Source organism: Amblyraja radiata, chromosome 2 (genome assembly GCF_010909765.2).
Source record: "Amblyraja radiata isolate CabotCenter1 chromosome 2, sAmbRad1.1.pri, whole genome shotgun sequence".
Taxonomy (NCBI): domain Eukaryota; kingdom Metazoa; phylum Chordata; class Chondrichthyes; order Rajiformes; family Rajidae; genus Amblyraja; species Amblyraja radiata.
The window spans coordinates 142,657,790-142,672,812 of record NC_045957.1 but is presented as its reverse complement, the minus strand read 5'-3'; the positions used below and the strand labels follow the sequence as shown (position 1 = coordinate 142,672,812).

The following is a 15,023-nucleotide window of genomic DNA, read 5'->3' as shown; positions in this document are numbered from 1 at the left end:
GCAGGAATAGCAGACCCATACAGTCTATGTGACTTTTGAGGCAGAACATATTCTAATACTCCTGGAAGTTTTTTTAATATCTAAATTGTAGTCCTTCAGGATCCTAATTTGGCATCAGTGTCATGTGTAGTGATATTTTGACACACCTAATGTAGAGGTGAAATCAATTTTCTAGGCACTTTCTCCTTGAAGAACCAGAAGCTCTCCGAAGACATCTGGTCTTGCATTTGGAGTCCCTTTTGATCCTGGAATTCGTGTGGGACCAATACCGAGACTGCCCATTGATACAGCATTAGGTTCATAAGCCAAGGGAGCAGAATTAGGCCTTTCAGCCCATCGAGGCTATTCCACCGTTCAATCATAAATGATCTGTCTTTCCCTCTGAAATGTTCACAAGTTCATAGGAGCAGAATGAAAAGGTAATGTTAATGTTTGCACAGACATCAACTTGCCCCAACAGTTGAAACCTAACTTCAAGATTCAAGAGTCAAGATTCAAGTGAGTTTATTGTCATGTGTCCCTGATAGGACAATGAAATCCTTGCTTTGCTTCAGCACAACCGAACATAGTAGGCACGAATACAGAACAGATCAGTGTGTCCATATACCATTATATAAATATATACACACATGAATAAATAAACTGATAAAGGGCAAATAACAGATAATGGGTTATTAATAATCAGAGTTTTGTCTGAGCCAGGTTTAATAGCCTGATGGCTGTGGGGTAGTAGCTATTCCTGAACCTGGTCGTTGCAGTCTTCAGGCTCCTGTACCTTCTACCTGAAGGTAGCAGGGAGATGAGTCTGTGGCCAGGATGGTGTGGGTCTTTGATGATACTGCCAGCCTTTTTGAGGCAGCAACTGCGGTAAATCCCCTCGATGGAAGGAAGGTCAGAGCCGATGATGGACTGGGCAGTGTTTACTACTTTATGTAATCTTTTCCTCTCCAGGATGCTCAAGTTGCCGAACCAAGCCACGATGCAACATGCTCTCTACTGTGCACCTGTAGAAGTTAAAGAGAGTCTTCCTTGACAAACCGACTCTCCGTAATCTTCTCAGGAAATAGAGGTGCTGATGTGCTTTCTTAATAATTGCATCAGTGTTCACGGACCAGGAAAGATCTTCAGAGATGTGCACGCCCAGGAATTTGAAGCTCTTGACCCTTTCAACCATCGACCCATTGATATAAATGGGACTGTGGATCCCCATCCTACTCCTTCCAAAGTCCACAATCAGTCCCTTGGTTTTGCTGGTGTTGAGGGCCAGGTTATTGTGCTGGCACCATATGGACAGTCGCTCGATCTTTCTTCTGTACTCTGACTCATCCCGATCAGTGATACGTCCCACAACAGTGGTGTCGTCAGCGAACTTTATGATGGAGTTCGCACTATGACCAGCTAAGCAGTCATGAGTATAGAGTGAGTACAGCAGGGGGCTGAGCACGCAGCCTTGAGGTGCTCCCGTGCTGATTGTTATCGAGGCTGACACATTTCCACCAATATGAACAGACTGTGGCTTGTGAATGAGGAAGTCGAGGATCCAATTGCAGAGGGATGCTTCATTTTTCATCCCTGTTGAATTTGATGAGCTCTTCTCCCAAAGTTACCACAATGAAATAATTGCTGGTCACTTAAACTACTGCAGGTGCAGATTTTCTCCCGTGCTGTTTAGGATGGTTCTGTGTGTATTCCATAGAGGATAGGCACATAAATAACTCAGCAGGACAGGCAGCATCTCTGGAGAGAAGGAATTGGAGACGTTTCGGGTCGAGACCTTTCTTGAGACACAGGATGTTTGATTGAAAACTGGTTGTCCTTTATATTAACTGACCACCTCCCCCATAACTCCTGCAGAATGTCACCCACGTAGCAATCCTTACAGTCCTATTGGCTTATACTCGCTAGAATTTAGGAGATTGAGAGGGGATCTTATAGAAACGTACAAAATTCTTATGGGGTTGGACAGGCTAGATGCAGGAAGATTGTTCCCGATGTTGGGGAAGTCCAGGACAAGGGGTCACAGCTTAAGGATAAGGGGGAAATCCTTTAGGACCGAGATGAGAAGAAACCTTTTCACACAGAGAGTGGTGAATCTCTGGAACTCTCTGCCACAGAGGGTAGTTGAGGCCAGTTCATTGGCTATATTTAAGAGGGAGTTAGATGTGGCCCTTGTGGCTAAAGGGATCAGGGGGTATGGAGAGAAGGCAGGTACGGGATACTGAGTTGGATGATCAGCCATGATCATATTGAATGGCGGTGCAGGCTCGAAGGGCCGAATGGCCTACTCCTGCACCTATTTTCTATGTATCTATGTATCTATGTCCCCAATAGGTTTATTTGCACTTTACAAGGATTTGGAGCGAGAAGTAAGATTAATCGAAATTTCTCTTTTAAGCTGACACCAAATGGCTGCCATCTACTCTAAAAATTTCTGTGTCTGCCTGGTTCATTGCCTAGCACTTGCACCTTAATGCCCTTGCAGATCATGCAAGAAAATTCTCTTCACTTTCCAAGAATCTCATTGCATTTTACATTTTACGATCAAAAATTTGCATTTATATTGCACCTTGGCCTTTAGAAATGTTGCTATGTCAATATTATGAAATTTAAATCTGCAAAAATGAAAGCATTTTCCTCGCCTCAAACTAATCATTTTTTTTATCAGACCTGTGTAAAACTGGATTGCTGGGCAGTTTCTTAAAGTGTAAAGGCACCCTGCCAACAAAAGTTAAATTACCTCTTCATTGCATTAGGTAGTAGTTTTGCTCCAGTTCATCTTTAAATCTCAAATGAGTCCCTATTACACGTGCAGAAAAGCAACCTTCAAATTATGAGATGTCTTTAGCCATGCATCTCTTTACTTTAGCCTTGTGCCCATTGGGAGGAATCTGAGTCACCAAAGAGATTTGTATAGAGGTGGAATTGGAAACCAGGCTTTTGGCAAACACAAGGAGGAGGGTTCGAGCCGATGCAAATGACAAGCTGAGGGAGGGGTATCTACACCACTCACTGATAGTTAGCAAACACATGCCTTATTTCCTGCTCAGTATTCATCAGGTCACTGTGGCAGAATTAATCGTGGAACATTACCAAGCACTGCAATGGCTGTGATTTGGGCTGTGTGCGCCTCTTAGAGAACATTCTTTTTGTTTTGCTTTTGGACTGCGTCATTAATGTTAGATGGAATGCATGGTAAGGGGGTGAAAAAAAACGTGCTCGTGAGAAGAAATGCTTGATGATGTTTTTCCCAGTAACACACAAGTGTTTTGGACTCGGGTTACTTTGTGGCTTCATTCAAAACATTACGAAAGGAGACCAGAAGAATTTGTGAATCCTGAACAAAGTATTGACAGGCACAATTTTTTAACCAAAGTAATATTTATGATGAGACGTTTATGCAGAGGAGGAAATACATTGAAAGTAAGTTTTGGGACTTTTGTTGAATAATTCTCTTGTTGTTGTACCTATTGTTTGATAATCCTCTGACTGCCCCGAGTATCTGCAGCCTGTTAGGGCTGAACATCAGATGCAAACAGAGTTGCAAACGTGAAAGAGGTGATTGCTTATTGATTGACTTTGGTCCCTTGATAAATTCATTGTTCAACCCACTGTGCAACAGACAAGTTTTTAATCAGATTTCATATGGTCTTGTATGTGTTCGGCTTCTTAAAAGAATATAAAGGCTGCGGATGGATGTAACTGAGTTGGGTCAAAATAAATAATGTGGAGATTTATCTTTGAAACATTGCCTGCTTGCGGAAATTCAATCGAAGAACTGGATTCCAAAGGAACAGTTGGCTTGAGCAGCCATCATTTAAAATCTCAGAGAAGTAGGTTAATTAAGAACACAAAATGGAGCAATGAATTTAGAAACAATTAAATCAAAAGTGAGGCTTAACATCGTGTGCAATAGGTAAAAAACTTTAAACAACTTTAAAAAAAATCTTTCACTAAACCATGCAGCTGTACATTTAGTTTCAATTTTTGGAAAGAGATAGTAAAGATAAAGTAAAGAGACACTAAAGATAGTAAAAATAATTAAGCCGTGCAATGAATACAGCCTGTGGACTTGGCATGAGTACATAATATAGGAGCAGAATTAGGCCATTTGGTACATCAAGTCTACTCCGCCATTCAATCACAGCTGATCTATCTCTCCCTCCAAACCCCATTCTCCTACCATCTTCCCATAACCTCTGTCACCCATACTAATCAAGAATCTATATCTGCCTTAAATATATCCTCTGACTTTGCCTTGGCAACCTTCTGTGGCAATGAATTCCACAGATTCACCACCCTCTGACAAAATAAATTCCTCCTCATCGCCTTCCTAAAAGAACGTCCTTTAATTCTGAGGCTATGACCTCTGGTCTTAGACTCTCCCACTAGTGGAAACATACTCTCCAAATCCACTCTATCCAAGCCTTTCACTATTCTGTATGTTTCAATGAGGTCCCCCCTCATTCTTCTAAACTCCAGCGAGTACAGATCCAGTGCCGTCAAATGCTCATCATTTGTTAAACTGCCTGGGATCATTCTAGTAAATCTCTTCTGGACCCTCTCTAGAACCAGCACATCCTTCCTCAGGCACAGTGCCCAAAATTGCTCATAATATTCCAAATGCGGCCTGACCAGCACCTTATAGAGCCTCAGCATTTCATCCCTGTTTTTGTATATGCACTTTTTGGGATTCCTGCAACAGCATTTCCAAGTCCCTTCGTACCTTCGATTTCTGGATTCTCTCCCCATTTAGAAAATAATCTACGCCTTTATTCCTACTACCAAAATGCATGACTCTACATTTTGCTTATTCCATCTGCTACTTCTCTGCCCACTGTCCCAAGCTGTCCAAGTCCTTCTGCAGAGTCCATTCTTTCTCTCCACCACCTGCCTCTCCACCTATTTTCGTATCATCCGCAAACTTGGCTACAAGCCATCAATCCCCTTATCCAAATCGTTAATATACAACGCAAAGAGCAGCGGCCCCAGCACCGAGCCCTGCGGAACTCCGCAAGTCACTGGCAACCAACCTGAAAAAGGCCCCTTTATTGCCACTCTTTGCCTTCTGCCATCCAGCCATCCTGATATCTGCCCTTTGATACCATGGGCTCTCATCGTCCTTAGCAGGCTTCCGTGTGGTATAACATGTTGAATTTGTTAGGTGTTAAAAATGGGCCAATCTCAAAAATCTAACTGAAGGGTTCCTATTCCTTGCACCAGCTGATCTGATTGTTAATGATATTGCTGGAAACGTTTCTCAACACAGTGGCTCAGAACAATTGCTTTCAAGCAGGATTGACTGAGAGGCCTTTTGTGTTTGTGCATTCATATGGAAAGAGGGATTTGGAAGAACATAAAACAGAATTTGATAGAAATGTACGATTAGGCAATTTGGGCCAAATTTCAATGTGTTTTTATTTGTATTTAGTGTATTGGTTGAAGGTCTGGAATACTAATTCAGGAACTTGAATATTCCAAACCATGTTATTATTGTGGCTACTTTTGGATAATCCACAGATTGCGACTTGCATCTGCAGTCTGTTAGGAAGGATGCGGAGTTCAGTCTAAGCAAGTGTGAGGTGCTGGACTTTGGGAGGTCAAATGTAAGGGGAACGTATATTGTTAATGGTAAGACCCTTAATAACTTTGATGTGTGGAGGGTTGTTGGGGTCCAAGTCTATAGCTCCCTGTACAAAAGCAACACAATAGGAAGAGCAATAAAGAAGGTATATGATATGCTTCTGTTCAGTCCAGTTCAGTTTAGTTTATTGTCACGTGTACTGAGGTACAGTGAAAAACATTTGTTGCATGATAACCTGCCAATGGGAAGACAAGACATGATTACAATCGAGCCATTCACAGCGTACAGATACGTGATAAGGGAATAACGTTTAGTGATCATTGTTAAAGTAAGAAATGTTGCTGTAGGAGTAGAGATTTAAAAATGTGGCATGACTGTAACATGTGATTGTAGATCTGCTTCTGTGGCCAGCGTGCAAATAGTCGCCGGGGTTGGGCACCATCTTGGAAGCAAATCTTGCCATCCATCATTGAGCATGAGTGTCAGGATTCCAGGAAGGAACGTTGCAGCTTTATAAATACTTTGGTGAGGCTACATCTGAACTATTGTGTGCAGTTCTTGTTGCCCCATTACAGGAAGGATGTGAAGGCTTTGTTGAGGCTGGCTGGACTAGAGGATATTGACTATAAGAAGAGTTTGGTCAAACTTGAATTGTTTTCTCTGGAGCAACTGAAAGGAGGCATGACTGAAGTCTACAAATCTAGGTGAGGCACTGACAGGGTAGATAGTCAGAACCTTTTCCCCAGGGTGGAATGTCAAAGACTACCTGCTACCTGCTCCCTCGACCCTCTCCCCACTCCCCTGTTGAAGTCCTGCCTCCACGTTCTCTGCCCCTACCTCACTAATCTCTTCAACTCCTCACTGTACCAAGGAATTGTCCCCTCTGCTTTCAAAATTGCTGCCGTTACACCAATCTTAAAGAAACCTGGTCTTGATCCCTCCTCTCTCATTAACTACCGCCCAATCTCAAACCTCCCCTTTCTTTCAAAAACCCTGGAGCGTATCGTTGCGTCGCAACTTCGTTCCCACCTCCTTGCGTATAACCTACTTGAACCCCTCCAATCTGGCTTTCGCCCCCTCCATAGCACAGAAACTGCTCTCCTCAAAGTCCTCAACGACCTCCTCACCTCTGCTGACACTGGTTCCCTCAACATCCTCATCCTCCTCGACCTGAGCGCAGCCTTCGATACAGTGAACCATAACATCCTGCTCACCAGACTCAAAGACCTCGGCATTGAAGGCTCTGCACTCAGCTGGCTCCGTTCCTACCTTTCCAACAGATCCCACTTCATCTCTCTCCACAACCACACCTCTGCTACAGCCGCAGTCACTCAAGGCGTTCCCCAAGGCTCCGTACTCGGCCCCCTCCTCTTCATCATCTACATCCTCCCCCTTGGTCAGATACTCCGCCACTTCAATCTGGACTTCCACTGTTACGCTGATGACACCCAGATTTACCTTGGCACCAAATCCCCCCACAACCACCCCCCTCTCCCATATCAACACCTGTTTGTCAGCTATAAAAACCTGGATGCAACATAATTTCCTCAAACTCAACAGCGATAAGACAGAATTCCTCCTCATAGGCTCCAAAGCCACGCTCAGCAAAATCAATAACCCCACTCTCACCATTGACGGCACCACTGTCTCCCCATCTCCCCAGGCCCGCAACCTTGGCGTGATCTTTGATTCCACCCTCTCCCTTGAGCCTCACATCCGCCATGTCATTAAAACCTCCTTCTTTCATCTCCGCAACATCGCCAAACTCAGACCCTGCTGCTGAAAGACTCATCCATGCCTTCATCTCCTCCCGACTGGACTATTGCAACTCACTTCTCCTTGGCATCAGCTCCACCTACATCAACCGACTCCAACTGGTCCAGAACGCAGCCGCCCGACTCATCACCCACACCAAATCCTGGCATCACATCACTCCAGTCCTCAAAAAACTTCACTGGCTTCCCATCTCCCACCGGATCACCTACAAAATCCTGGTCCTCACCTACAAAGCCCTCCACCATCTGGCCCCCCCATATCTCACTGACCTCCTCTCCCCCTACCAACCCTCACGGTCCCTCAGATCCACATCAGCCGGTCTCCTCTCCATCCACAAGTCCAACCTCCGCAGTTTTGGGGACAGAGCCTTCTCCAGGGCAGCTCCCAGGCTCTGGAACTCCCTCCCCCAACTGATCCGCAATTCCGTGTCCCTCACCATCTTCCAGTCCCGCCTCAAGACCCATCTCTTCACCTCTGCCTATCCTTAGCCCCACGTCCCCGTCCCTTTTCATCTGTGCATTAATTGCCTCATATTGTGTTTTGTATTGAATTCTGTCTTTACTTTGTGTACTAGTCATGTCTCTACTATTTATTTCATTCCCCTTACATGTTTTTCCTCAACATGCTCAATTTTTGTAAGGTGTCCTTGAGACTCTTGAAAGGCGCCCATAAATAAAATTTATTATTATTATTATTAGAAGGCATAGCTTTAAGATCAGAGGATGCAAGTTTGAAGAGATGTGTGGAGCAAGTTTTATTTGGGGGGTGGGGGGGCAAGAGAGCTGTGGGTGCTGCCAATAGTGGGTGCTGGAAGTGGACATGATAGGAGCATGAGGCTTTTGGATAGACACATGAATATGGATGGATTGGAGCAATATGGATCACATGCTCTACTCAACAGCCAAAAGTCAGTGTTTAAGAAGGAACTGCAGATGCTGGAAAATCGAAGGTACACAAAAAAGCTGGAGAAACTCAGCGGGTGCAGCAGCATCTAAGGAGCGAAGGAAATAGGCAACGTTTCAGCCCGAAACGTTGCCTATTTCCTTCGCTCCTTAGGTGCTGCTGCACCCGCTGAGTTTCTCCAGCTTTTTTGTGTACCAGCCAAAAGTCAGTAGCCTCTTTGGTACTTTATTTTCACATGTTTAGATTGTAATATTTTATTTTTAATTGTCTGTTGCATACCGTGTTTTTACCATGTGCGAGCAAAGCACCAAGTCAAATTCCTTGTATGTATACATACTTGTCCAATACATTTATTGTGAATTTCTGAATTTCTGAATGCAGTCAGGGGAAGTTAGCTTAATTTGGCATTGTATTCACCATAGATATTATGCGCTGAAGGGCCTGTTCCTGCGCTGTATAGTTCTATGCCCTAGGCATTTAGAATTTTAAAGAAGTTAAAATGTAAATACTGAATGTGAATACGATCTGTATATTTATTAAAACTCATTTTTACTTGAATTTTGTCCCAACACCAATGTGGTTGATTTTTAACTGAAAAGACCGAGGCAAGTCACTCAGTCATATCAAACTGTTCCACGTTATCAACCTCTATTGTCTGATTGCCTTCCCTGAGATATTGAGCATGGGGAATAAAAAACATCCGAAGCTCAAGAATGAATTAATATAAACCACAGTTCAATGTGAAATTCATGTCATGACTAAGATTCTGCTCTCAGGAAAGTCAACAGGCATGGTTATTAAAGCACAAGATGGAGCGGATCTAAGATAAGAATGTGACAAGGCAGAGGCAGTGTGAAGGAGATTAAAAAAAAAAGAAAACAGAGTGGCACAGTAGCACAGTGGTAGAGTTGCTGCCTTACAGTGCTAGAGACCAAGGTTCAACCTGACCATGGATGCTGTCTGTACGGAGTTTGAATCTTCTCCCTGTGACTACGTGGGTTTCACCGGGTGCTCCGGTTTCCTACCACATTCCAGAGATGGACAGATTTCTAGAGTTTACTTCAGAGTCACGTGAGTGACTACGTGAAGAACCCGTCCAGCACGCATGCGTGACATATAGCGTTCACGCAGATGCAACAGCGACGAACGGGAGTACAGGCGCTCCCGCTGCAAGCCTGAAGGAACGGACCGTTAGGTAAGTACTTACCCACAGGTTCGAATTCACTACTTTGCTCCTCTTTGTTGCTCCAGGGGAAACTGGAGACAGCAAAGCAGAACAGAGGGAAGCGGCCCCCGTTCGACTCCAGGGAAGGAGCATTCCGTCAGTGGAGGGGAGAGAGGCGGCACCTGGACTGCACACGCTGCGGTCCACAGTCGGGGTACTGAGCCGATGCCCAGTCCGTTAACAGCTGTCTGACCAACAGCAGCGGACTGGAAGGAAACTAAAAAAAAGGCCGGTAACCCGTGCATACTCCCGACAAGGAGACTCGCCGCCCGAGAACCGCAGAAATGCCGCCCGATAACGGCAGGCAGCCTCTAGCAGCAAAGTCAGAACCAAACCTCGGGCTGGAGACAGACACGGAAGATGGAACCGGCAATTCAAACTACCGCCCGAGAGCAAGTAAGTGTCTGTTCTCCAAGCCTAGAGTAAGGTCATGGAGCCAAAAACTCCAGCGAGACTTGCCTCGGGAGCAGGGGCAAGCTCGCCAAGGGAGCTAACACTCCCACTCCAGTGCCTACAGCACTGGCCATCTCCCTTGTCGTGGGATCGATGGCGACCAGGGCTGGGCTGGTCAAGAAGAAGGGTCACTGGCTGAACTACATCGGGAGTATGCTTGAGGTACAGGATCAGGAAGAGCTGCTGGGTGTGGCCGCTATGTGGCTCCACCACTAGCGAGATGGCTTTTCAGTCTCAACTGATGGCCAGCTTACTACCTGTTCTTTTCAAAATACCTCTCCAAGACAGGTAGTCATGAGGCGTTGGATTTCATCACACCTCCCCTAAATTGCATTTACTCAAAGTGCCCACCATTATTGGGGGGTGCAATGAGCAGGGCATTTAAAAACCCAAATATCTTAAATTGCATTTGATACCCCTGACGTCGGCTATCATTTTCGCATGCTCATTCCAGAGGGGAAGGGTAGTATGGCAAAACACCTGACCCTACTGTTCACAGTATGCTCCGCAACTTCTCGAAGGAAGTTATAAAACCTACCCTCAACCTAAAAAATTCACAGGACTGTGAGAACGCTGACCTCACAACCACAGATCCTGCTATCTGGCTAAGTTACCAAACCAAGCCGAAGAAACTGGTCGAAGTATCCAAAATATTCGGCATCAAGAGGGCAGGGCCTGGAATGAGCATCACACAAAACCAGACAGCAGTACCTACACGCGTCCACCAGTAGGCGTCTACTTAATAGTACTGGTGAAAGCTCGGGGGCCGCATGCCAACCCCCATAAGCCCTTTCAGGCCAGGGTCCAGAGCGGGCCCCATGGAAAATGCGCCACCCCCCAACAACACCATCCCTACAGACAAGGAACCAGAAACCGAAGAAATGAACACACCACTAAACAACAGTGAAGACAGATAAGTATGGTTCCTACCATCACATAAAAGGTGAAGGGTTTGTACTAACAGGGGGGGGGGAAATCACACCTGGGTTGGGAACATGAAGAACTATCACACTTGGTAGTTATATACCAAAAGTATTCAAGGATAAAAATTGAATTAAGAAACCCATCACTTCTCGGCCTTTTGGCTAAGATCAAGGGTAGTATCTGTTCTTATCAGTTTAATATCTGATACGTCCCTTATCTAGGGACCATATATTACCAGTTCAGCATGCACCCCAAAGGGGTCTACCCTCCCACTAAAAAAGAACATGAGGGACTAGCTAACTGGAGAAGATATACTAGGGGTCATAAAGAAGCCTAATATGAACCCTTGGTACCAACAAACCCCAGATGGTGAATGTCGCACCATCATTGATATACAAGGGGTCATAAGAAGCCTAATATGAACCTTTGGTACCAAAAAACCCAAAGATGGTGAATGTCGCACCATCATTGACTTTACCACTTGAGTATTTTCACCAGGTTACACACTTATGGAAACTTGTAACTGCTAACCATGGATTTCCTAGGATACTTGAAAAGATGCATACTATTCAGTACCCATTCATAAAATTTCGGAGATACCAATTTACCTGGATGGGGTAACTATGGCAGTATAAATTATTGACAATGGCTAATATGAGCCAAAACTGTTTCCAGATATTCAAACCAGCCCTGACACTATTAAGGAACATATCGTCATGTCATGTCTCTGTGATACTAACGTCAGACAAATCCATGGGAATAGCTAATCAGCAGCATTAGCTACTAAAACTTATTTAGCCTGAGCCTGTCATACAATCCAGATAGATCTACGTTGACACCATCCACAACTATTGACTATCTGGTATTCAATTAACTCTATCCACTCATCTATAACATTGCCATAAGGAGAGTCAGCATATGACACAACCTGTAATAATTAATGGTGACAATCAACCAACCATTCAACAAGTGGCTAGAGTAATTGGGAATTAGTAGCAGCATTACCAGCTACTTAACTTGAACCTTTCCATTAGAGCTAAGGTGCTAGTGTTTAAACAAAATAACCCATACCCAGAACATGGTGGCAAATGGACTAATCTGGAGTCGTCATCACTATAGACACTGGTCATAAAACCTAGTTGGAAATATTGAGTACGTTCTATTGGTAAAAGCATATTGTTCAGTAGTGCACCATTTTGCATGTTTGTTTATAAATTAACAACATCACAGTGGTGGCATACACCAACCACTTGGGCAGAATAAATCGATATCATGTGACAATTTATTTAACAATTGGTAACCGTATGTCGTCAAACATATTCGACCATCAGCAACTTACCTACCAGGTGAGCTAAATACGGTAAACAGACATATTAAACCAAAGTATATGCTGAAATTACAAAGCAATATGGAACACCAGATATCGATTTCCCTGTATTTCAATTGAATCACCACGTACCGATGTATGTCGCATGAAACCAAACTTTGAGGCAGCGGCAATGAATACATTCCCGCTGAACTGGGGGGGGGGGGGGGGAATCTAATCTCTATGTTCTTCCCCCTTTTTTCCTACCTCATCAGTCAGGTACTACGGCCTCATCAGTCGGGTACTACGCAAACCCACAGTCATGGTTCCCAGTGGTCCTCGACATGGTCATCAAAACCCTAATGATTTCCCAATAGCCCAGACTTATCAATTCACCCAGTTTCAGGCATAAGCCACCCATGCCACCATAAATTAAACTACTGGGTTGCAGATTTGAAAAGACCATTACTGGGCCTTGGTTGCAGAATTGGGAAGACCACTGCTGGGCCTGGATTGTCAGACAGCACTATCGACACGATGATAGCATCCCATCGCATATCCACTAGGGAACATACTTGGCGAACATCAAGAAGTGGGAAGATACTATTCAAATACAGGAACTACATATTCAACTACAACAAAACCTGTACTGGAGTTCCTGGCAGGTCATCACCACAATGAAGGACTCAGCTACTGCGCCATCAACACAGCCAGAAGTGGTCTGTCAACCTACTTAACTCGGGCACCAAGACAACAGGCCATAGGGTACCACCCGCTGGTGATCAAATTCAGGAGAGGCATATTCAACTCTAATCCCCCAGACCTAGGTACACCCAAATCTGGGATGTCAGTGTGGACCTGACGTACCTTAGGGGATGGTCACCAGCCAGGTCCCTCACCCTGGAACAGCCCACCCTGAAGACGGTCATGCTGATGGCCTTGTCTCAGCACAAAGAGTCCAGTTCCTCCATCTACTACGATTGGACAATATGGTTTACTAGATCGTGTTACATTTACCATTAGGGGCTGGTCAAACAGAGCAGATCAGGAACATCAGGTCTAGTCATGGAATTCCGGGCATACCCACCTGAACCACGGTTATGTGTCATGACCCACTTATTGAACTACATTGACACAATAGGTAATCCTCGAGGGAGAGAAAAAGCTTTATGGGTCAGCCACAAGAAACCTTATGGTCGGGTGACGAGCCAAACTATCTCAAGTGGCTCAAGCAGATACTGGGAGTTGCTGGAGTACATACTAACGTGTATAAATCTTACTCCTCCAGGGCAGCATCCACATCAGTGACTAAGAGGATGGACGTGCCTATGGACCACATCCTGGCCACAGCGGGGTGGTCTAGGGAGTATACGTTCCAAACCTTTATAACTAGCCGCTGGCAGAACCTGTATCGTTTGCAGAAAAAGTATTTGAATCTGCAAAAAATATATAATTTAAGCCCGGGGGAGCATTTTGGTCTTGTTATTGTTAATAACACCATTATTGGTTTACAAACAGATTCATGGTTGATTACGATAATATACTTCCTCCCTCGAATGACTTCGGCAGCGAGTGAAGTATGAACTGTTACATGGTTTGAAATCACAGAGCTTTAAAATCTTCACATAGTCACTCACGTGACTCCGAAGTAAAATAGTAAGATTAAACGAGAACTTACCAGTTTGAAGTTTGATCTGTATTTTATGAGGAGTTACGATGAGGGATTACGTGCCCTCCGCTCCCACCCTCAATAATAAAGATCAAACTGGTATCTAAGCTCTCCTTTTCTTTACTATATTTATTTCAATTACTGTGTCTGTCTGTGATTCCACACCGCTGCTTTGAAGTATGTCGCGCGTGCGTGCTGGACGGGTTCTTCACGTAATCCCTCATCGTAACTCCTCATAAAATACAGATCAAACTTCAAACTGGTAAGTTCTCGTTTAATCTTACTATTAATTTACTTTGATTAGAAATTGTAAATTGTCTCTGATGTGTAGAATCATGCTAATGTACGCGGGTGATAGCTGGTCGGTGTGGACTCGGCGGCAGTCAGAAGAAGGGCCTCGACCCAAAACGTCACCCATTCCTTCTATCCAGAGGTGCTGCCTGTCCCGCTGATTTACTCCAGCATTTTGTATCTATCTTCGGTATTATCTGCAGTTCCTTCCTACACTTGCTGTGAGCTTAATGGTCTCTTTCTGTTGCCATGGCCATTCTATAATTCTATGATGACAACAACGGGGTGGCACAGTGATGCATCGGTAGAGTTGGTGCCTTACAGCACTAGAGACCCAGGTTTGATCTTGGCTACGGGTGCTGCCTGTACGGAGTTTGCATGTTCTCACTGTGACTGCATGGGTTTTCTCCGGGTGCTCCAGTTTCCTTCCACATTCTGAAGAAGTACAGTCTAGGTTAATTGGCTTTGATAAAATTGTAAATAGTCTCTAGCGTGTAGCATAGTTCTAGTGTACGCAGTGATCGCTGGTTGGTGCAGACTCTATGGGTCGAAAGTCCTGTTTCCACGCTGTATCTCTAAAGTCTAAAATCTAAACAATATAGGGTTTTTTTTTGTCCTGGGATTGCCTGGAAAGATGTTGAAATACACAGCCCCTGACTTTAAAGCTCAGACAAAAATGAACTTTGAATCTTGATATGTCGTGTTTTATGCTGTTCTGTTTCAAACCTGTTTAATTGTTGCAAGGCAAAGGGAGATGTGGGTGAGTTGTTTTAATGTGTTTCCCCTTGAATAGCATGACCACAAAGTTTTTTACGAGGTGGGCCAAAAGAAAGCTTTCCTTTATAGCCACATCAAAGAAGGGACTTGAGTAAACAATCACTTCATTTTCATCGCC

General features: G+C 44.4%; 1 pseudogene; it reads left to right on the top strand.

Moving 5' to 3' along the window:
- Positions 1-11,003: 11,003 nt before the first annotated feature.
- On the top strand, positions 11,004-11,117 carry LOC116970595 (annotated as a pseudogene).
- Positions 11,118-15,023: the final 3,906 nt, after the last annotated feature.